The following is a 23,810-nucleotide window of genomic DNA, read 5'->3' on the forward strand; positions in this document are numbered from 1 at the left end:
TTATATATTAACTATGGGGTTATTCTAGTAATTCTAGGCTGTACAAATGCCGTAAGAAAAAACAAAAGAGAGGGAGAAGGAAGAATGCAGAGACAAAAGTGAGGGCATTGAAGAATGGGTACAAATCACACACCTGTCTGATATGATGCAGAAAAACCAAGTGAGAAATATTTTCATGGATAAATTAGGTGGTTTGTTTTTTTCATAAAAAGCTTATAAAAATTAAAAAGCTATTTATTGCCTGAATATTATACTGTGGGAGAAAAATTAATGAAGTGATTTAGCCAATAAAGTTAATTAGGGGGGGAAATGAATGGAGAAGTGTCTTCCATAGGTAATACGGCCCAAGAGAGTTTTTTGATATCAAGTCCCAAACATTCCCCATTAAAAACATCCTGGTCTATAAAACACACTTTCTATTAGATAAGGGGCCCTTCATTCCCCTGGCCCCTATTTTCATGAGGAACTTCTGCTAGAAGTATACTTTTGGTTTCTTTCCCTACCTCTCACTCACTCCTCTTCATCTATAAGCTGGTAAGTGACCTCGGGGTAAACACATACGCACTCTGCTTCTTACTGACATGACATATACATAGCCTGAAATTTCAGCTTGCCCAGGCATAAGCGTACAGACTTGCCCTGTGGGAGAGGATGCAATTTCCCTATCAGCAACCCTAGTGGGTCGCTTCAGTTCAGTAAAGAAGGTATTGGAAGCTTTTATGGCTGCATTCCAATATGGGTTCACAGTGTATTATATTATAACTAGTGGCTCGGTGCACGAAATTCGTGCAAGGGAGGGGTTTCCTCAGCCCAGCCTGCACCCTCTTCAATCGGGGACCCCTTGGGGGATGTCCCCTGGGGATCGGGCCTAAACCGGCAGTCAGACATCTCTCTCACCATCTGGGACTGCTGGCTCCTAACTGCTCACCTGCCTGCCTGCCTGATCTCCCCCAACTGCTTCTGCCTGCCTGCCAGCCTGATTGCCCCTAATCCCTCTGCCTGCCTGCCTGATTGCCCCTAACCTCTCTGCCTGCCTGCCTGCCTGATCACCCCTAACTGCCTCTGCTTGCCTGCCTGATCACCCCTAACTGCTTCTGCCTGCCTGCCTGACTGATTGCCCCTAGTCTCTCAGCCTGCCTGCCTGATCACCCCTAACTGCCTCTGTTTGCCTGCCTAATCACCCCTAACTGCTCTCCCCTGCCGGCCTGATCTCGCCCCCAAATGCCCTCCCCTGCCGGTGTGGTTGCCCCCAACTCTCCTCCTCTGCCGCCTGATCTCACCCCCAACTGCTCTCCCCTGCTGGCCTGATCTCACCCCCAACTGCCTCTGCCTGCCTGATCACCCCTAATTGCCCTCCCCTGTCAGCCTGATCTCACCCCCAACTCCCCTCCCCTGCCAGCCTGGTTGCCCCTAACTGCTCTCCCCTGCCAGCCTGATCTCTCCCCCAATGGCCCTCCCCTGATGGCCTGATTTTGCCCCCACTACCCTCTCTGCCTCAGCCCCCACCACCATAGCTTTGTCCGGAAGGAAGTCGGATGTCCAGAAGATGGCTGGACAACCCAGACTCATTAGCATATTACCCTTTTATTAGTATAGATTAAATCTCTCCAAATTTTCTATTTTATAATTTATTCTGAATTTAGAAGGGGGAAAAAAGGACTTGGTTATTGCCCCTTTTAAGCCCCCAAAATACACACACACACACACTGAATCAATGTGAAAAAAACAAATGAGTTTAAGTATAGTTATTGACCAATACAATATCCATTGAACCTTAAATTCAACCTTGAAAATAGTTCCTCTAAAAAAAAATCTGAATTACTAAAAACAAAAACCTGCCTACTATAAGGAGATTGACACCTTGCAAGCATAGCAAAGATTCCTCGAGCTTTTATTGTTTGATATTTTTATTTAGGAAGGTCAGAATGTTATACTCAGCCCACTTTATCATTATGATTAAAAAGGAAATTCCCTTTTTGAAGAAAAGTTTTGCTTTAGGGAATTGCGAGCATTTTCTTTTATTGTAGTGACTTAATTTTAACGTATATAAAAATTCTTACAATGAGCTGTATGACAGTTTATCAAGGCAATCATTCATAATGGCAATATGCTGATGACAGCATTGCGAAAATACAAGTACTAGTATACGGGAGACGACAGAAAGATCACTACAGACCTGCAAAGTCAGCACAGCATTACAGGTTGACAATCAGCTAGAAAACAACGTCATGAATCAAACTTCATGGGACAAATTCTCCACACAGATCAAACTTCACTGTCAAACTCAAGAAATTCTGAATGCCATAAAATGCATTACCCTTCAAATTTCCTTCAGCACACTCCTAAGCAAAAGTAAAAAATAAAATAAAATCCCATATATCTCTCTGAAGAGCAGAATATAATAAAACAGAGAAGCTGAAGGGATTATAGGTGACTAGAATTACTTAGTTGTTCTGGATGTCTGTTTATTGATCTTTTAAACAACTGTTAGGTAAAGACATTTAAAGTTGGATTTAATTGATTCCAACAAATATTTAATGTGTATCTATAATTTATGCATCCATCTGTTAGTAATTATAGTACATTTAATTATGTAAATTAAACTGATTTCACTTTTTTCTCTGTATAATTAGAAATACAACAGCATTTTAGTTTGTTGAATGTGTTGTATTGTATATATTTTACTTTTACAAATATAACTATTTCTATAAAATGTTCGGCTAATTGTTCATTGCGAGCCGTTTTAGAGCCCAGCGCTAAGGAAGACACAACTCAGTTAGCTGTGCAGCTGGCGGAGGTGCAGGCTCTCTCTGGAGAGTGGTCTGTACAGAAGGCTAAACCCAATGCTCTCCTTACATATGGAGTGGTGAACAGATTGTTCTTGCTGTTTCACTACTTAGAGTTTATAGGGGAAATAGGCTTCCAATAAGGAAGCCAATAGGTGTAAAAGTACAAATTCTGGTGATATAAAGGGAAGCAATGAGCACCTAGGAAAGAGACTAAGATGAAGACACAGTGTGCCTTACTAAGGAAATGGTCCTTAATGTTAAACCTACAGGACAAGGACACAGACAGGCAGTAGGCAGGGGAATGTTTGAAAGGGAGAGATTGAAGAAATCTCAAGGGTGGGTGTGGGATAGAGTTGTGGGTTTTTTTGTGGTTTTTTTTTTATTTATTTTTTATAGGAACTGAAAAAAAGTACAGCGTTACTAGAATTTAGTGAGCAAGAGGGATATTGGCATATGATTATGATAGACTCTGCTAAGCATTGGTTTTATATTAAGTTCACTGGGAAATCATGACGATGTTTTAAGTATCTCCCCATTATATTTAGCCAGCATCATTCTGACTGCTATATGGAGAAGAAAATAGAGGCAAGGAATACATAGGTGTAGGGGAATTTGGAATACTCTAGATAATGCAGTTTAGAAGAAATGCTTTAGGCAAAAGGAATAGAGTCTTGTATTCTTTTCAGACTCAAAATAAGAGCTAGATTTAAGGACTTGTAATTCACTGTACAGGTAGGTTAAGGAAAGGAAAAAGTCAAGAATAAATCCCTGGTCTCTGTTCTGAGCCAGGATGGCTGGATGGTGGCAGCACTTCTAATATCGGGAACACTGCAGAAGTAAGTTTAATTGGAAACAGGGGTGGATGGGAGATCAAGAAGCAGGATGAATTGAGAGGAAAGGCAAATGGAACATACTGAGCATATTAAAAAGTGAGATTACTTTGAGATATTCAAGCAGGTTATGAGTTGTAAGAGTTGTTTTAAGAGACTGTTAGGTTGCTAAAAGCTATAAATAGTGCTAGTAAGAGGACCAAGAACACAAAGACTCTCTACAGGAGTGTATTCCTCTTTCAGATGATAGCAGCACCCGTGTTTCCTAACCAGCACTCCTAATTGCTCCCTTCACACATCCACACTTTCCTGGGAACTTCACCGTCCTCCACTTCAGCCACCTGCCTGTGGCCAGAGCTGCAGGGAGTGCGGTATGATCATGCTGTCACAGTGCCTGGATTGCAGAGTGAGAATGGACCCTATTCCCAAGCTGGACTAGAGGCCTGTTCTGGTAGTTTTGATACAAAAAGAAAGAAAAGTTAATCTTTCTTGTGGTGCTTGGATCAAAAGTGGTTATGTCTAAGAGCTACCGTGGGGCAAGTTTTTGGTGATACAAGACAATGAAAGTTGGTTTGAGAGAGAGAGAGAGAGAGAGAGAGAGAGAGAGAGAGATCAAAGAACAGCAGGGATGAGTAGAGAAAATGAGGATTACTATCATCTTAATTGTTAATGAAAGTTGTTCCTGGGCCCCAGCCTCAGTCTTGTCTTTGGTTTCACGAGTCACTGAGGTAGTCTATTTTTTTAAATTTCTTTATTGATTAAGGTATTACATATGTGTCCTCATCCTCCCATTCCCCCCCCATTCCCCCATTCATGCCCTCACGCCCCTGTTGTCTGTGTCCATTGGTTAGGCTTATATGCCTGCTTACAAGTCCTTTGGTTGATCTCTCCCTCTTACCCCCACCCTCCCCTACCTTCCCTCTATTTTAGCTTATGGTAGACCAAATTATTTTCCTGACATTTATTATTAAGGCAGACCTAATCAAGAAAAAGAGAAAGCCAAAACCAAAAGTCAAGGAAAGAGAACTAATTCTAAAGAAATTAAATATTTCTAAAAAACAGTGACTAGTGGTAGGATCCTAAGTAGCAGTCTTCAAGTCTAGTTTTGTTTGCAGTTGCTTTTTAAATATGTATTTAAAATTTGCATTTAAATAAATTAGGAACTAAGAGCTCAAAACTAAGTTGTATTAATAAAATGAATACAACTATAGTCTGTGTATATTTATATGTACTACATGTTGGCAACTATGCTAACTATGTATTTTCATTCAGTGCTTACATCTTATTTTGTACTCAGCTCTTTTTTCTATTATATAACAAGCTTCTCAATATCAAATAATATTAACAACTATTTTCAAACTAGACAATATTTTATAGATATAATATTTCTAAATGTTCTCAGACAAAACATAATTTTCTATACTAATAAAAGGGTAATATGCAAATTGGTCAGGACGCCCTCACAGTAATGACCAAACAGCAGGCTGTGTGGGGTGACAAGGCCAGCAGGGGGTTAGTGAGAGATGACCAAATGACTGAACAGCAGGCGGCGTGGGGTGGCCAGGCTGGCAGGGGGGTTAGTGAGTGACGACCAAATAACTGAACAGCAGGCTGCATGGGGCGACCAGGCCGGCAGGGGGGGCAATGAGGGGCAAACAAATGACCAAAAAGCAGGCTGCATGGGGCAACCAGGCAGGCAGGAGGCAGTGAGGGGTGACCAGGCTGGCAGGGGGGAAGTTGGGGGTGAACAGGCCAGCAGGGGACAATTGGGGGCAACCAGGCTGGCGGAGGGGGGCAGTATGGGGTGACTAGGCTGGCAGGGGGGGCAGTTGGGGGCAACCAGGCTGGTGGGGGGGCAGTTGGAGGCAACCAGGCCAGCAGGGGGGCAGTTAGGGGCAATCAGACCGGCAGGAAGAGGTGGTTAGGGGTTATCAGGCTGGCAGGGGGGGCAGTTAGAGGTGATCAGGCAGGCAGGCAAGTGATTAGGAACCAGCAGTGCCAGATTGTGAGAGGTATGTCCAACTGCTGGTTTGGGCCCAATCCCCGGGATCCGGCCTAAACCGGCAGTCAGACATCCCCTAAGGGGTCCTGGATTGGAGAGGGCCCAGGCTGGTTTGAGGGGACCCCCCCCATGCACGAATTTTGTGCACTGGGCCTCTAGTTATTAATAGTATTCATTCCAACAACCACTAATATTTTAAGTGATATACTTAAACCTACTTTCTGACATGTCAAATTTAGATAGGATCTAATAGTCTTTGTTATAAAAGATTACAGCATTAATATGCTTTATTACTGACATTTACATTGTTGGACACAATTAAATTGTTTTAAAATTATAGTATTTTTCCATTTTCTATATTCTTATTATAAATTTTGGAAAATATGTTTATTATTTTGATATGTAAATATTAGTTAGGTTTAAAAAAAGTTATATAATTAGTCCCATAAAAAAGGTAATGTAATTTCAATTGATTAAATGTAATTCCAATAGATTTTTCTAAGTAAAAAGAAAAATCCTTTAAGGTTCAAAGTCTAAAGGGGTATCTTTTAATTTCACCCTCCATTCCTTACATATGAATTTGTAATGGGCATATCCTGTTACATTTTGCTGATATTACATTATTTGTTAAATCTTCAGGATATTTAGACAACTTTGGAACCATATTGAATATTGTTGTACATGCACTATTTTTAGTTTTGAATTATATCTTAGGGATAAATTGTGGGGGTAGAATTAATCAAACAATATGGATATCTTTATGACTCATGCTACATATTGCTAAATTGTGTTCCAAAAGATTGTAACAAGTAAATGTCACTAGAAATAAATATCTGCACCAGTTTTCTAGCAATGCTCCAGCATTGAATTTACATTTAGAAGCTATTGGCTAGATTGGTGGATATAATATGTGATTTCAGGCTTACTTTTGCTTAACCAGAGAAATGGATATTACTAGATGTATGTACACTAACTGTACCTTTTCTGCTTTGTCTACTATATGTATTTTGCTTCAATACCAGTTAATAAAATATACATGTAACCTATATGTTCATGTAGACTAATGTCAACCCAATAAAATTTAAAATAAATAAATAAAAATACTAAGTTTTGAGACTATTACATAAATCCTACTGATGCCTGAAGTTTGAGAACTAAGTTGATTTGAAATAAAACTATTATTAATAATAAAAGCTACAACTCAGCAAATCAAAATTATAAAAGACTAGAGGCCGGGTGCAAGAAATTCATGCACGGGGGTGGAGGGGTGTCCCTCAGCCCAGCCTGCACCCTCTCCAATCTGGAACCCCTCGAGGGATGTCCGACTGCCTGTTTAGGCCCAATCCCTCTCACAATCCAGGACTGCTGGCTCCCAACTGCTCGCCTGCTTGCCTTCCTGATTGCCCCAAACCGCTTCTGCCTGCCAGCCTGATCACCTCCTAACCACTCCCCTGCCAGCCTGATTGATGCCTAACTGCTCCCCTGCCAGCCTGGTCACCCCTAACTGCCCTCCCCAGCAGGCCTGGTCACCCCTAACAGCCCTCCCCTTCAGGCCTGGTACCTCCAACTGCTCTCCCTTTTAGGCCTGGGACCCCCCAACTGCCCTTCCCTGCAGACCCAGTCACCCCCAACTTCCCTCCTCTGCTGGCCGGGTCACCCCTAACTGCCCTCCCCAGCAGGCTTGATCACCCCCAACTGCCCTCCCTTGCAGGCCTGGTTCCTCCCAACTGCCCTCCCCTGCTGGCCATCTTGTGGTGGCCATCTTGTGTCCATGTGGGGGCAGGATATTTGACCACATGGGGGCAGCCATCTTGTGTGTTGGAGTGATGGTCAATCTGCATATTACTCTTTTATTAGATAGAATAGAGGCCTGGTGCATGGGTGGGGGCCTGCTGGTTTGCCCTGAAGGGTGTCCCAGATCAGGGTGGGGGGTCCCTTAGGGTGTGAGGCGGCCTGGGAGAGGGGCCTGTGGTGGTTTTCAGGCTGGCCATGCCCCCCAGCAACCCAAGCAGAGGCCCTGGGATCTGGGATTTATTTATCTTCTACAATTGAAACTTTGTAGCCTGGGGTGGAGCCAAGCCTTCTGCTTGCTCCGTGGCAGCAGCCATTTCTGTTGGGATTTATGTATCTTCTATAATTGAAACTTTGTAGCCTTAAGCGGAGACCAAAGCAGGTCAGGGCTGCAGAAGCTTGGCTTCCTCCATCGCTGCGGGCAACCCTAGCCTCCTGCTCTCTCCAACTCCGTGGCTGCCGCCATTTCTGTTGTGATTTATCTTCTATAATTGAAACTTTGTAGCATTGAGTGGAGGCCTGGGCCAGCAAGGGCAGGCGGAAAGCTTGGCTTCCTCCATTGCCAGGGAAACCCAAGCCTACCTCCTGCTCTCTGTGGCTGCAGCCATCTTGGTTGGGTTTATTTGCATATTCCCTCCTGATTGTCTGGTGGGTGTGGCTGGTGGGCATGGCTGGTGGGTGTAGCGGACGTACAGTCAATTTGCATATTACTCTTTTATTAGATAGGATAGTTACATCTACCCTTTTCATTCATTTTATTAATAAAATATATGTACTTCTTTGAACAATGTCTATCCCATATGTTAAACTGTCTACTAGGCATGTCCATGTAGATACCCCTCATGCATCACAATCTCACCATATTCTAAATAAAACTTGTCATCTTCTAACATTTTTCTTTCTTTTTGGATTCCCTGTATCAGTGAAAGTTGTCATTATCAAAGAATCTCTTAATAAATACCCTGGGAGTCATCCTGGTTGCTTTGCTTCCCACATTCTTCTATTCCAAATCCAAGAATTTCTCTTCCGAAATATTCCTTGGATGTGTCCCTTCCCTTCTACTTTAACTGCCAGTGTTTATTCCAGGCCCTCATGTTTTTCTAACTAAATCACTGCTAAAGCCTTTTTAAGAGCTTTTTTCCTCCAGATTTGTTTCTCTTAATATATGCTCCTTATTGCAGCCAAACTAAACTTTCCAAAATAAAATCAGATCATGCTTCATTGATTTCTTACAAATTCAAGATAAGTTTAATACTCTTTAGCATTACCCATCTGGTTCTTCCTGATCTGATCTCTGACTCTTTGTCTGACCTACAACTCCCCAGGATATTATAAGCTCCTGAAAAAAAAAAAAAAATGTATGACTTTCTGTTCAAGAAATCTGATAATCTCTTGAAGGTGTCTTTGTTTTTTGTAATACTTTAACCCAAAACCTAAAGTATGTTTTCTCCACCTTTTTCTTCTCTTGGCTCAGGATTCTTGTGATGTAAAATGTAAATGATTTTATACATTTCACTTCTTTTTAAATCTATAAGGTGAAACTAATTTGATTCTTACAATTACAATGCAAATGGTTTTACCTGTTTTTATTCTTTTTGAAAGAGCTGAGCAAAGCAAACCTTGCAACTTGCATTTATTCTTAGAGATCAACCTAGTTTTTGTTCAGTTTAATGTTACCAACCTCTTATAAAACAATGTAATACAGAATTTAATAATCCAAAAGAGCAATTTTTAGGCACCCCTAAAAATCACTGTTGTGTATAACATCTTTTGAGCTTATTATGAAGTACTATTTATTTTTTGTTAGTATTCAAATTCAAAGCAAAGAATATGGCTAGAATATTTAAAGAGTAACAATTCATTAAATAAATATATGGGGTATTTAAGTTTAATGCTATTTTATTTTTCAACTCTCTTTAAATACTTATACCTGAAGGAGTGTATATTTGTTCCATTTTTAGTAAAACATCTAAAACAGGAAAACATATATAGAGAGACTATATATTTTATTCCAAAGTTTTAAAATTGACCTTTCCTAATCTAAATTCATTAGTCTTGTTAGTTTTAATCTAATTTCAAAGTTGCACACACCAAATTCTATTGAATCATAGTCTGTTTGGGCTGCTATAATAAAATGCCATAGATTGGGTGACTTATAAATAATAGCAATTTACTTCTCACAGTTCTGGACAATGGGAAGTCTAAGATAAAGTCACCAGCAGTTTTGGTGTCTGATGAAAGCCTGCTTTTCATAAATGGTGCCCACAGTTGGTGGAAGGAGTGAGAAGTCCCTCTAAAGTCCCCTTTATAAAGACACAAATCCCAATCATGAGGGCTGCTCTCATGACCTAATCAAGCCCCAAAGGCCCTACCTAACACCATCACGTTGGGGGTTAGGATTCAATATATGAATTTGGAGGTAGCATAAACATTCAGACCATATCAGAATCCAAAGCACTACCAAGTCTAATTATATGGTAAAAAGCTGAGTACAATGTCCATCACATGGAAAGATTTAAGGAATAATAGATATGACTATCATTGGTACTTGTAAGAAGGAGAAATATATCATTACTACTTGATAATGAAAGAAAAAGACAAAGAAACAGAGGCAAAAGTGTGAGAAAGGGGGAGAAAATAAATGGTGGAAGAAATGGCAAAAACAACTAGAAGCAGGTGGAGAAGGAAGAAAAGGAAGAAGAGGAAAGCTGGGAAGTGGGGTGGAGAATGGGGTCATGGGGAGATGGAGCCAACGGGCAGCACCGCCTGTTTCTCTTGGAACAAAGCACATTGCTTTCTTGGGAGAGGGCCAGTGCAGGTCACCAATAAAGTGAACTGGAATTTAAACAAGCATTAGTTGTCTTACAGTATTTGCTGCCTTGGTATTCCCAATATGAGGCCATGTACGCATGTTGATGCTTTTACGTAAATAAGCGTGTGCAAGGAAACAAACATATCAGTTTTTCATTTGATTCAATATCTCTTTAGTTTGAAAAATAATAAGGTAGTTTAATCCATTAAAATAATGTGTGGAGGTTATTTAGTCTATAAAAGTAATATTTAGCAATATTAAATTATATCCATAAAAGAATACAATTTTATATAAGATTGCATAGGTCTCATCCCATTTTATGTATTCTATAGTTATACTTCTGAGTAATCAATGTGTTTAAAAATTGCATATAAACAGAAAATTTTCACAAAGATTTATTAGCTGATACTTGGCATTTTCATACTTCATTTACATGTCCCTTCAAGGGAATACTTATAAGGTCAGATTTCTGAATATATTTTTTCATTGTAAATGAAGATTTTTTTCACTGTAAAATAAACACAGATATTCAACTCTATAACATTCGGTAGCTATAAAGGTAATAGTATGAAATTATAAAACAAAGTATGTGAACAATTTAAAAGAGGAAAGTGAGTATGGGACGAATTTTATGCCAATGAATATAAACCTTTTACATAAATAATGCATATTGAATACAAATACAAATCAACACATACACACAAATTCATATATCCACAAGATGTACAACTTACATGGGTTGCTGGTTACCACTTCTAAAAATAAATCTGAACGCACAATAGGGAGAGACGAAATCCAATATCTAACGACTGTACTTTAAACTGCTCTGTGTGAAAAGTGGGTGGTCTCAGCTTAGGCCAGAGCCAACCAAATGCACCAGTGGACAGTTTAAATTCTGCTTCACCTCTGCTTATCCCATCCTTCTATTTTCTTGCCTTTGGACAATCATTGCCTACCCACTTTTCTCAAGCCACTGTGGGTATCTCCGCCACCAAGAATCTTACTGGATGAAATTAAAGTGATGAGGGCTGATATGCTTTGAGCATTCAGTCCTTTACTTTCCTCAATCCAACTGCAGGATTTGTAGATTACAATCCTGCAAAATGGCCTTCTCCCTATATTATGCTCCTTAAGAATTTTGGGGTGAAATCCTGACTATTGTTTCTTGCTGGGTCATTGCAAAATAAAGTGATATTCTGGTTGGTGGTGCCAGAGACTTTCTATCACAAAGTCCGTGTCACATGCCTTTCCCCTCACATATGCACATCTTGAACTGCTTTAGACTGACATAGACTATGGTCTGGCCTTTGGTCCTTCCCCAAGACTAAACAGCCAACATTCCATAGGTAATATGAGCCCACAGGCCAAATGGATTAGACTTTTGAGGAGTTCCTGTATTTTAATAGATAAATAATAAACTGGACAAAATATAAATACTTTCTGAAGCACAGTAATAATACAGATAATGAAATAATGTTAAATAACTAATCTTATATAATAGAAGTGTAATATGCTAAGTGTCTGACTGATCATACACACACTGACCATCAGGGGGCAGATGCTCTGACTGGTAGACTAGCTTTCTGCTGGGGTCCAGCCAATGGGGACTGGACGAGAGGGCGGGACACGCCCTGGGGCCCTTCTGTGGTTCCTCCCTGGCTGGCCGGCCCCCATCGGCCCACAGCGGGACTGGCCCTGATGGCTGGCCAGGCCGAGGGACCCCAACCATGCACGAATTTGTGCACCGGGCCTCTAGTATATTATAGAAAGTAAATGAAGACAAAGGGGGAAGGAAGAAAGGGAAAAAGGAATAAATTTTATCTATGTTAACAGAAGTAATATTTTATGCATTAATAATACAATGGGAGATGGAGAGAACAAAAGGCATGAGTTTTATTTTTTTTTGTAAGATGGAAGATAGTTACTGATATGTTTAAGAAATACTAGTATAAGTTATCATACATATGTCATAAGTTTAGTGAAATAGTAATAAAATTAGCCTACATAATTTTTAAACACTAGAAGAAAATTTTATAAAATTGAATTAGAAAAGCATATAATGAAAATGAACAAAATGAAGGAGTAAATTCTAGTTACACAGAAATTAGAACAAATGAAGATGTATTAAACTAAGCAAATACCAGACAAAATCCCACACAAAGTTAGATGAAAACAAGATTAGATTATATGTTTTATGTAAGAAATAAAAATACCAACACATAAACATTAAAATAAAAGGATTCAGTCAAATGGCAGATCCATTTTTAATGTTTTGAGGAAACTCCATACTGTTTTCCACAATGGCTGTAGCAGTGTGCATTCCCACCAGCATTCTAAGGTTCCCTTTTCTCCACAATTCAGGGGTAGGAAACTTTTTTTCTGCCAAGAGCTATTTGGATATTTATAATATCACTCGAGGCCTGGTGCATGGATTCGTGCACTGGTGGGGTCCCTCGGCCTGGCCTGCAGGGATTGGGCTGAAACTGGCTCTCTGACAACCTCCAAGGGGTCCCAGATTGTAAGAGGGCACAGGCCAGGCTGAGGGACCCTACTGCTGCATGATCGGGGCCGGGAAGGGACTGCGGGAAGGCTCCAGGGCGTGTCTGGCCCATCTCACCCATTCCTGATCAGCCAGACCCCAGCAGCAAACTAACCTACCTGTTGGAGCATCTGCACCCTGGTTATCCGTGCATGTCATAGTGACTGATCGAATGGTCGGACACTTAGGCTTTTGTTATATAGGATTCTAAGTCCATACAAAATTATCAACTTAAAAATTAGCCTGCTATATTTGGTCAAAAATTTATTTAACTCACCCCTAATGCCTTGGTAGGGCCAGACCAAATGATTTACCGGGCCTTATAAGGCCTGATGGCTGGACATTCCCCACCCCTGCTCCACAACCTCAACAGCTCTTGTTTGTTGATTTATGCAGCCATTCTAGCAGTGTGATGTGATAGATACTTCTTTGTAGTTTTAATTTGCATCTCTTTGATGATTAGTGATATTGAGCATGTTTTCACATGTCTATTGAACATCTGAATGTTCTCTTTAGAGAAGTATCTATTCAGGTCCTTTGCCCATTTTTTAACTGGATTGTTTGTCTTCCTGGTGTTGAGCTGGATGAGTTCTTTGTTTATTTTGAAAATTAAACCATTATTAGATGTACCATTGGCAAATACGTTTTCCCATATAATAGGTTCCCTTTTCATTTTATTAATGGTTTCTTTTGCTGTGCAGAAGCTTTTTAATTTGTTGTAGTCCCATTTGTTAATTTTTTCCTTTGTTTTAACCAGCAATCCCCACTTCTGGGAATATAATCTAGGAATCCCAAAACACCAATCAGAAAGAATATATGCATCCTATGTTTATAGCAGTGTTATTTACAATAGCCCTAGTGCCCATCAGTAAATGAATGGATAAAAAAGCTATGGTACATTTACACAATGGAATATTATGCAGCTGCCAAAAGAAGGATCTCTTACCCTTTGAGACAACATGGATGGATCTGGAGACTATTATCCTAAGCGAAATAAGCCAATTATAGAAAGAAAAACATCACATGATCTCACTTACATGTGGAATATAAAGAACAAAATAAACTGACAAACAAATATGTCCTGAGATATGGATGAATGGAATAGTGGAGGGTGGGAAGGGGCAGGGGACAGGAAGAGATTAACCAAAGAATATATATGCATAGCCCATGGACACAGACAATAGCATGGGGAAGGCTTAGAATAGGATAGGGGTTGAGTGGAAGGAGGCAACAAGGGAGAAAATGAGAGACATCTGTTAAGAATGTCAACAATAAAATACAATAAATAAATAAAAACATATAGCCAATAAATATAAATAAAAAGAAAGTTGGAGTAACAATCTTAATTTCTGATGAACAAACAAAATCCTTCTTTGGATGGTTTGCAGCCTTATGTGACTCTCATATGCTTTGTATGCACAGTTCTGACCCAAAGTTAAAATAGTAATAATAATTTAAAAAGAGGTGGCTAGTAAATAAATAAGTTTAATTCTCATCTTTGGATTATGTGAGGCCAATAATGAACTATATCTTTAGATAAATTTATTTAAAATTTAAGACAATGTGTTGAATAAGATGAAAGAAAAAAAGTAAATTTTCACTTCAGCTTGCTAGGTGATGTACATTGATTATACAGGTTATTAATTAAACAGGAATCAAACAAAGTGAAGGACAGTTTGCCATTATAACACAAATGAAGTCGGTCTGACAGTGAAGCACAGATCTTGGTGATCTTACATTTTCAGGTACCATTTACATTCCTCAGGTATCTGTCAAAATGATATATGCTACATTGTGAAACTTTAGAGTAGTATTTGAGATTATTGATCAGCAAAATAAGCTTGAACATATTATTACTAATCACATTTTTTTTTCCAGACACATGAAAGCTTCATTTTTGGGTTGAATTTAAGGGAAATAATTTGTGAAATAGAGAAAATAAATGCTAAGTTTAGTGATCGTGTTGACTTTTCTTCTAGTTTCACTTACCTGTTGGGAAAAAAAGAAATAAATATTTTGATATATTAACATATATCAAAGAGGTCCTTTTTCCCTCAGAAATACTTTAGTCTTAAGAAAAATTTATATCATTCAACTGATCTGATTAAAACCACGATTAGTTTTTATCAAAGGTAATTTAATGGATCATTAATGCATGTTCCACACATCAACACTTTTAAAGCTTTGTAAATAAATTTCAAAGATTATATTTGTATATATTATGTATTACCAGAACCATAAAAGTATTATTTTATATTAAAATTATTATTTTGATCTTAAAAGTACATTAAAAACAATCCTCTACATTAGTTATCTAACTTTCTTTTTATAAAAACTATTTTGGTGGAATTATTATTTAACAGTATTTTTCTATACAGTACGTGGAGGCAATCTTGACTTTTCTTTACTTCTAAAAAGATTAAAAGTGTGCTATTAAACAAAAAGAAAACATGATAGTGGGTGTCTTCATATTACAGTATTTACTCTTGTGCATCATTAATAAATTTAATTTGTTTACATGTGCTTTTAAGCTAATGTATTTTCATATTTTATTTATGCTGTCTAGACTAAGCATTTCTAATTTCAAATAAGGAAAAGCTAATTTTGAGGGACTTGGTTTTTAAAGAAAACATTAAATATATTATACAGATTGCAGCAAAAGTAGATTTACAATTAATTTTATGGAGTGAGATAATATCAGAACAAACTTTGTGTTTTGCATACTCACAATTGTAAATCTACTTCTGCTCCATGCTGTATCTGCACATATATACTTGTATGTTCCTATTAAAATATATGACACTGCTATGCAATACTAATCACTATTTTATTTTAATATGTCCAATATTTCATGTGCAAAATTACTAATCAAGTAAAAATAAATATATATAAATTTGATAACTATTGAGTCTGACAAGGAGGACTAAACAATTACTCAAGTGAAGTTATAAGTATTTACAAATGCTACAGTAATATCAAGAGACACTGCTGGATAGAAAATTGCAAACAGCTGTCCTGTCTCTTTACACTTTCATCTCAAAACATTTTTTTCTCATTTGGGATTTTCAAGCTCATTTGTGAATAATTTAACCTGATCTTGAATGAAGGGTTATGTAGAAATGTTAAAGCATTCCTCAAAGTTACACATGATTTTTCCAATTTCATTAGTGAAAATATAAATATTAAACATTTTGTTTTATTCATTTTAAAATAGTATCAGATACTTATTCTTGTGGTAAAGCAACAGAGACCATCAAACGGTAAAAAATAAAACAAAATTCTAAGCCAAGGCCAAGTCTCCATTATATTTTCAGAAAACAGTAAAAGGATTGTTGCTTTAAACTTTTTGTTTGTTATTGTGTTAATTCTCACCCAAGGATATTTTTCCCACTGATTTTTAGAGAGAGTGGAAAGGAGGGAGGGAGGGGAGAGAGAGACCGATGGGTTGCCTCCTGTACATGCCCTGTACTGGGGGGCGGGAGGGAGGAATGTCCTAGGTCAGGAATCGAACCCTTGACCTTTCAGTGCTCAGGTGGCCGCTCCAACAACTGAGCAACACCTACCAGGGCTGAATTTCTTTTTATCGCCTTCTTACTTATTATTTTTTCTGGTGTTGCCCTCTCAAAGTATATCTAAATCAAGAAAAAGCACCTACTGTAAAAGTATCAAGGGTAGAATAAATCAGTAATAAAATAATGCAATGAATTAGGGATGCAAAATTGTTTTACCCTTTATTTTATTAAATATCCACATATGATGTATAGGTAGTTATTTTTCCATTGCCATCACAACTGAACTTTTTGAATTTGACTGTGATAGAAGTATTAGATAATGCTCAGTTGAATCAATTTTTTTTCAAGAAAACAATAAAGAAAATTATAAATAAGATGATTGTATCTCTACTACCATCAATATAGTTATGTGCCCTCCAGGGTTTTGTAACTACATGACCTCAAGTTACTCTTAACTTCATTTGCCTTCTACTGTGGTTTTCACATTGGCCCTTTCCAACTTGTTCCCTATTGTCTACACTGTAATTGTACTTTTCTCATCATTGTACAATCCAAATGTCCCTTTAAGGATTGTGTTAATCTCTGTCATTGTTGATTCCTAATTAGTATGTCTTTTCCCACCCTAAAGTTAGATCTCTTCTGGATATTCTAGAAATTTGAAATGTTCTAAGAGGTGGCCTGAATATGTGAATTTGTAATTTTCCTCAGAATAGAGAGAAATGGCACAAGAATGGACTCCTATCTGGCCTGATGTCTGCAACAAAATGCCCAAGAATTTAACCTTCAATTTAACCTGCTACAAGAAAGCACTGGAGACATTTTGCACAATTTCTTGCACATGGTGTGAAAATGGGCAAGGAACGAGAGTCTCCAGGAAGGTCAGACAGAGGTGACTCAGAAAAATATAACATCCCTTCCCCCCTCTCCCTTCTTAAAAATGACAAATGTGAATTGATGTTTCTTATAGAACCTTTATTTCCTGCTGATGGTAGCCTTAACCATTATAATTCTTCTCGGTGGTCTGCATTTGGAAGTCCTATCTCAGTCTGGGAGTATCTTCACTGTATCCCACATTATGTAAGCATTTCTGTGCATTACATATACTTCATCATTAAGGGTATTTCTATCTCTGTGTGTAGTCCTCTTCTTTTACTCTCATTTAAATGTTTTGATTTGGTAGGTCTATTGGCCTCATTTATTCCTAGTAGTTCCAATGTAGGAGATACTTAAAAGCAGAAGCAATAATTCAACAGGAGGGTGCTTAGAAATGTCTGACCCCATGAGCATGGCAATGAGTTCAGTTACAGCCCTAAATTTCTCTTTTTCAACTAAGTAGACAGAGTTTTAAGGACTAATGTTCATAATGGTAGCTTCAATAGTAAATAAGAGTGAAAGCTCAGCAGCACTATCTTGCTATTCTGTGTCAGGTGACTTTAAAGTTTATAAGCCTTTTTGCATCTCAACTTTTTAATCAGTAAAATGAGGATAATCATATTTTGCATAATAGAGTTGTTCTGAGGATTAAATGAGAGAAAAATATGGACAAGAAAATTTCAATTTGTTATTACCATTCTTACCAATAATTAGTAATTATTACCAAACTCAAAGATTATAATTTAGGAATAAATATCTTGTAAGTTAACATAGCCAATTGTCTGCATCATTTCAGAAATATCTAAAAGTCTGCCAAACAAAAACTTTCCCCCACTGATGCTTAAATTCTTCAATGAAATTGTCATGCATTTCATGGGGGAGGTAGCTCACTTAGATTGATCACTATTGCACTTGAGAACATGATATGAATGTCTTCCATGACAAGACAGACTGAGGCTAAATTGGAAAACCAATGCCCAAAAGATATAATTTTTACAAAGACTGAAAGCAGATGATATAAGGATTAAAAAAGAGCCCACATCTGCAAGTTGTAAAGTATCATGAGTTGTTTTTGCCATGATTCTCTCAAAGAAACCTCCAGCTTTCTCTAAGGGTGAAGGGCATACCTATCCTTGCAATTTGAATCCCAGTACTGTTGTGTAAGATTCAGCCAGCACATTTAAGATTCTCATTGTCTGACTTGGATAACTTTCCAGCTCACATATGGGACCAGGGCTAGTGCAGAGGGACAGAGGTCACTGGAGAACAGCAATGGAGAGCAGCGGCTGGGAGTCAGGAGGTGAGAGAATATTCAAGGCAACTTGCCCAAGATGGTGAACCGACAAGATGCAGACGTATCAGTGATAGAATTGAGAAAAGAAAATTAGTAAAAGGATCAGGAAGAGAACATTGGGAATGAAAAGAATAAAGAACAAGGGCTTTGTGGTAATGGGATTAGTAGTAATGGCTGTTGAATTCTCCTTCATTTGACATTATTTGCCCAACACTTGATGGTGTGATTTAGGCATTCAAAAAATCTGGCATTTCATTAAGAGACTCTACTGCCCAGGAGATGGTTGCAATGTCATCTTTTACCACAATCATATTTTTTCTCAAAAACTATCTCCTACTATTGTCCTCTTTTTCTCAATTCTGTTTATTGTTCTAACACAACTAAACAGTGCTTTTATAGCTAAAAGTCCTTCTTAGGAAAATATTCCATATTCATTAAGGTCCAAATGAAAGGGCACCCAAATGCAAGATGAACTCGGCAAAAATAAAAGGTAATTCCAGCTAAATTGTACAAAATCCTAAAAGAATTTATGACTCACAAAATCACAGTAGGTGCTATTATACAGGGCAGGTCAAAGGCAATTATATTTCATCTGGGATATTAATTATTGAAGTCATTAAGAAAGTCTATCATTTATATAAATTCTCCATTACCAATCCTGTGACATTTCCATAACTTCAACATTATTCAATATTCAGAAATATAAAATTATATGTTGGCTTCCCTTTCTTTCAGCAAGTGCTCTCTTTTCAGTTTGTTTGGGGATGATACCGTATTAGTGAGAGCCTTGCAACCATGTGATAGCCCTTTAAAATATAAATGCACTGCAATTTGTGAATGACTCTCCTGGTCACTAATTTCCTTTGAGAAAAAGAGATTAGGTAACTGCCTCCCTATAATTTCTTGAATGATGTCATCTAAAAAGTATAACATTTTCCCCTTAGTTCTTTATTATAATGCAGAACTAGACAAAATGAGTTTATGCTTTTAATACTCTAAGGCATATATTAAAACTATAAAAGCTTTAACTCTATTGTAATGGAATTTGAAGGACAAACATAGTGGATGACATGAAATTTCTCATTTTTTTTATTTCATAACTATATTGTTGAGACATCATCTATATTTCAAAAAACTGTCCTCCATCTGTCCTTTTATTAAATATATAAAATGCTGAAGTCTCTCCTATCTTTGAAAAAAAATAAAAATCTCTCCTTGTCTTGAGTCTACCCTAACTCCCTCTCATCATTTTAGTTTCAAGTTCAGGTTTTACAAAGTGTAGGTCGAACTTATTGATTTTTCTGCTCAAAATTCTCCAGTTACTCTTTAATGAAAGTTGCCAGGAAATATTTTTGGCATATATAAGTGAGTTTTAAAAATAGCATATACTTATAGACTCACTAAGCACTCTGTCAAATTTTAGCAAGTTTCCCCATTTCTTTCATTTCTTAAATAGAGAGATACTGTTAATGTCCTTTGTACAGTTGTCCAACTTACCACCCATTCTACCTGAGTTAATCACTAATGTAATTTGATGCATATTTCCCCTGGATTTTTAAAATAATTTTACTACATATGTATAGGACCATAGACACAATTTATATAAATTACATATTTTATTTAGGTCCTCCCTACCACATGCTGTGAGTGCTTTATCTTGCCCCTAAATGGTGCTATTTTTCCACCACATTCTTTTCTTCACTCATGACTCCTTGCTTTATTTAGTTTTTCAATAAACAACTTGGAGAACTTACCATATGCCAAACGCTATGTCATACAAAATCCTGTTTAATGCTCTTTGCGTGTTGCAGTACCACCTGCAAGTTTATAATTCCTCAGTCCATTGTACTGACCTCTCCCCTGAGCTCCAGTTATCTGTGCATGTCTGTATTTGGGTATAGTGACTTGGCGGACACATCAGCCTCCTCCAGCTCCTTAAAGGTTCTACTTCCTAATTTCTGAATATCATAAATGGCTTTACATGTCACCCAGTTACTTTATATATTAGAGGTCACCTGTATATTCCTCTCTATTTAGCTGTCTATCTCTGATGATTTTAACTCCTACACAATTCCTAAATGCATCTCCTCTCCAATTGTCCTTCTAAGGCACTTGTCAACTTTCTGTATTATTTCAACCTTTTTGGGTTTACTTTCACTCTATCGCCTTCAGATATAACCCACCTGAAGGAAGAACTAGCTTTAAATAGTTCTCCTAGCATGGAGTCGGAGCACCTCACCATGACAGCATGACAGAAGGCTCTCCGCTAACTGGCACCTGCCTCTATCCCAGCCTCATCTCTGCCGCTCTCCACCTCACACTGCTCTGATCTCGATTAACTCGGAATTATTTTTAGTTCCCATATAGAGCTGGCTATTTTAGAACTAGGTACATTGCTGTTCATTCTGCCTGAAAAACCCCTCAGACTTTCTTCACTTGTCTATCTTTTACTCATCCTTCAGGGATCCTTTGTTCTCAGGGTAGGCAGAATTCCATTTCCACCCTCATCTTACCATTTTTTATGTATCCCAAGCACACTATTCCCAGGACATTGTAGAAACCCAACCAGTCTTAGTGGGAACTGAACTAAATTTAAGTGTCGGCCTTTAGCAAGCATGCCTATTTTGGAAATAAAACCAAGTTTTGTGGGTTTTTAAATGCAAAGTTTATAGTTTGTCATTGATGATAACATCATCTTTGCTGACATGTGGAAGCCATTTATATTTGTCTCCTTTAATTTGCTGCTGTCATGAATCATATTGATAGATTCACTAAAAAATGTAACTATCCTTGAATCTTACACCATCAGCAAAACCGGGTAGTATATTCCTAAGACTGTGAACTCAGGAGTCAGACTGCAGGGGTTCAAATTCTAGCTTTACTACTTACTACATTTATGTGAAGAGGCTACTTTAACTTGCAAGGCCCCAATTTTATTATCAGTCCAACGGGGTTAGAATAGAAAGTACACTGTCGAATTGTTATAAACAAGAGGTGAGCTCATGTAAGCATTGGATAACCTTTGCCTACTACTTGTGTGATTCTTTTTAATTCATGACTAGACCTTATTTGCAAATATACTTCACTGAGACATTATCTTATTCTTAAGTGAAATTGTTCTGTATACATATTTTGGGGGGGGGGGGCTTTGTTATTTTCAGTAGTAAAGTTAGGCTAGAATTTTAGAGTAAATTAGAAAAGGCCATTCAGTGCTTTCAATGGCATAAAATAAATGAGGAAATAAGAAGCATTCATTCTGTAATGATTAGGCGGGGATCAATTATAAAACCATTGGCTCTTTTAATATTAATTCTTTAAAATCATCCTTCCAATTTCTTCTTAGCTTCTAGTTTTTAAAGCGTTTTTACACATATCAGCTCACTGATTCTCACAGTAGGTCTGTGACATAGGAAGTTCAAGCTTTATATTACCATTATAAATAAATAAATTTGAGTTCATAAAAAGTGCCCAATATAAAATATTTATTAACAGTTTACACATACCTAGAATCTCCACATTCTGCTAAATAGCAGTCTTTCTATTCAAAAATTTAAGCTGTCTGGTTTGATGGCTCTATGTGTTCTGAGCAGGTTTACATGGACAGATATTATCTTTTGGTAAATTTGGGTCAATGACTTTAGCACCTTTTCATGACTAGGGATTATGCCCAATATACGTCCGCTCCCATTTTACTTGGCTATTATAGAAAAATGAACAAATAAGGACTGTGAACAATTATGATGTGACTAGAGGCCCAGTGCATGAAATTCATGCACTCGGGGGAGGGGGTCCCTCAGCCTGGTCTGCGCCCTCTCACAGTCCTGGAGCTCTTGGGGGATGTTTGACTGACGGCTGAGACCCACTCCCCGTGGGGAGTGGACCTAAGCCAGCAGTCAGACATCCTTAGTGCTGCCTCAGAGGCAGGAGAGACTCCCGCCACTGCCGCTGCACTTGCCAGCCATGACTCCGGCTTCTGGCTGAGCGACGCTCCCCCTGTGGGAGCGCACTGACCACCAGGGGGCAGCTCCTGCATTGAGCGTCTGGCCCCTAGTGGTCAGTGTGCATCATAGCGACTGGTCATTCTGCTGTTCGGTTGATTTGCATATTAGCCTTTTATTATATAGTATTAGACAATATTATACATAAAAGCAATTTTTATATTTGAAAGGAAACCAGTAAATGTTGGAATTAGCCCTCTGGCTAATAGTTTAAAGAGGTGCCAGTTTGTGTTATCAGTGTTTTTTGTTGCATATTTGACCTTAACGAAGAACAAAATATTATGATCCGGAAATTCCCTGCCAATTGCTGAAACTCTCTCAACCATCACCTTTCCAGATGCAAAGTTCCCATTTCACTTAGACAATGAAGGGTCTATTAAAATAAAAATATGAGATGACATTTTAATTCTTTCAAACTGGAATGCTCACACACATGGGAATTTACAATGCTATGCCAATGAAGAATTTTAGGCGGTGAGGTTATATGATGGGATACATGTACAAATACACTGAATACTCAGAAAAACATATGTTAGAAAGCAAAAGCTCTGAAGATAATGCTAATGAAGATATTTGGAAGAAATATACTTTTTTGAAAGAATAACTTTTTGGTTATGTCTTGAAGGAAAGAAAATGGCCATATTAATTAGTTCTACAAAAAGGCCAGTACTAGTGGAAACATATATAGTATTAGAGGCCTGGTGCACAAAATTCATGCATGGGGAGGTGTCCCTCAGCCTGGCCTGCACCCACTCCCAATCCGGCACCCCTCAGGTAGGGTCCCTGGGCCTGACCAGCGATCAGGGCCTATCGGGCTTTCCTTCCCACTGCTGCCAGCAGCTGGCTCTGCCCCTGACACTGCTACTGCTTGCCATCCGTGCAGCGTTACCCCCCACCAACACCACCACCAGTTGCCTCCTTCTGCGGGCAACAGGCATGGGGTGCAATACCTTGGCTGGCCTGGGCCTCCCTCTGCATAGCGATCAATCGTGGAGCAATGTCAGGGCCCCCCAACCAATCTCATCGCACCCACCTTGGCTGGCCTGGCACCAGTGCGTGTCATAGCATGGTTGTCCAGAAGATCATCTGGACAGTCATCCTGCTGTTTGGTCATTCAGTCAATTTGCATATTATGCTTTTATTATTATAGATTCTAAATGCTTCATAATTCCTCAGTCATTAAATTCTCACAACAACTATTATGTGTTACTCTAATTCTTACATTAGAAATCTGAGGTACAGACTACTTTAATATCTTATTCAAGGTCAGAGAACAAGTCTCATAGCTGAAATTCAAACACAGAACATTCATCTCCAGTGTACATATCCCTCTCCACTGAGAAAAGATGAGAGAGCCTGTAGTTTGTGAA

General features: G+C 38.3%; 1 protein-coding gene across 2 annotated transcripts in view; it reads right to left on the minus strand.

The window, feature by feature from the left end:
- The window catches only part of CCSER1 (coiled-coil serine rich protein 1), a 1,252,026-nt gene that overhangs the window by 566,458 nt on the left and 661,758 nt on the right, over positions 1-23,810 (minus strand). The gene's annotated exons all lie outside the window — the stretch shown is intronic.

This window comes from Plecotus auritus (assembly GCF_963455305.1).
Source record: "Plecotus auritus genome assembly, chromosome: 1".
In the NCBI taxonomy this organism is placed as follows: Eukaryota; Metazoa; Chordata; class Mammalia; order Chiroptera; family Vespertilionidae; genus Plecotus; species Plecotus auritus.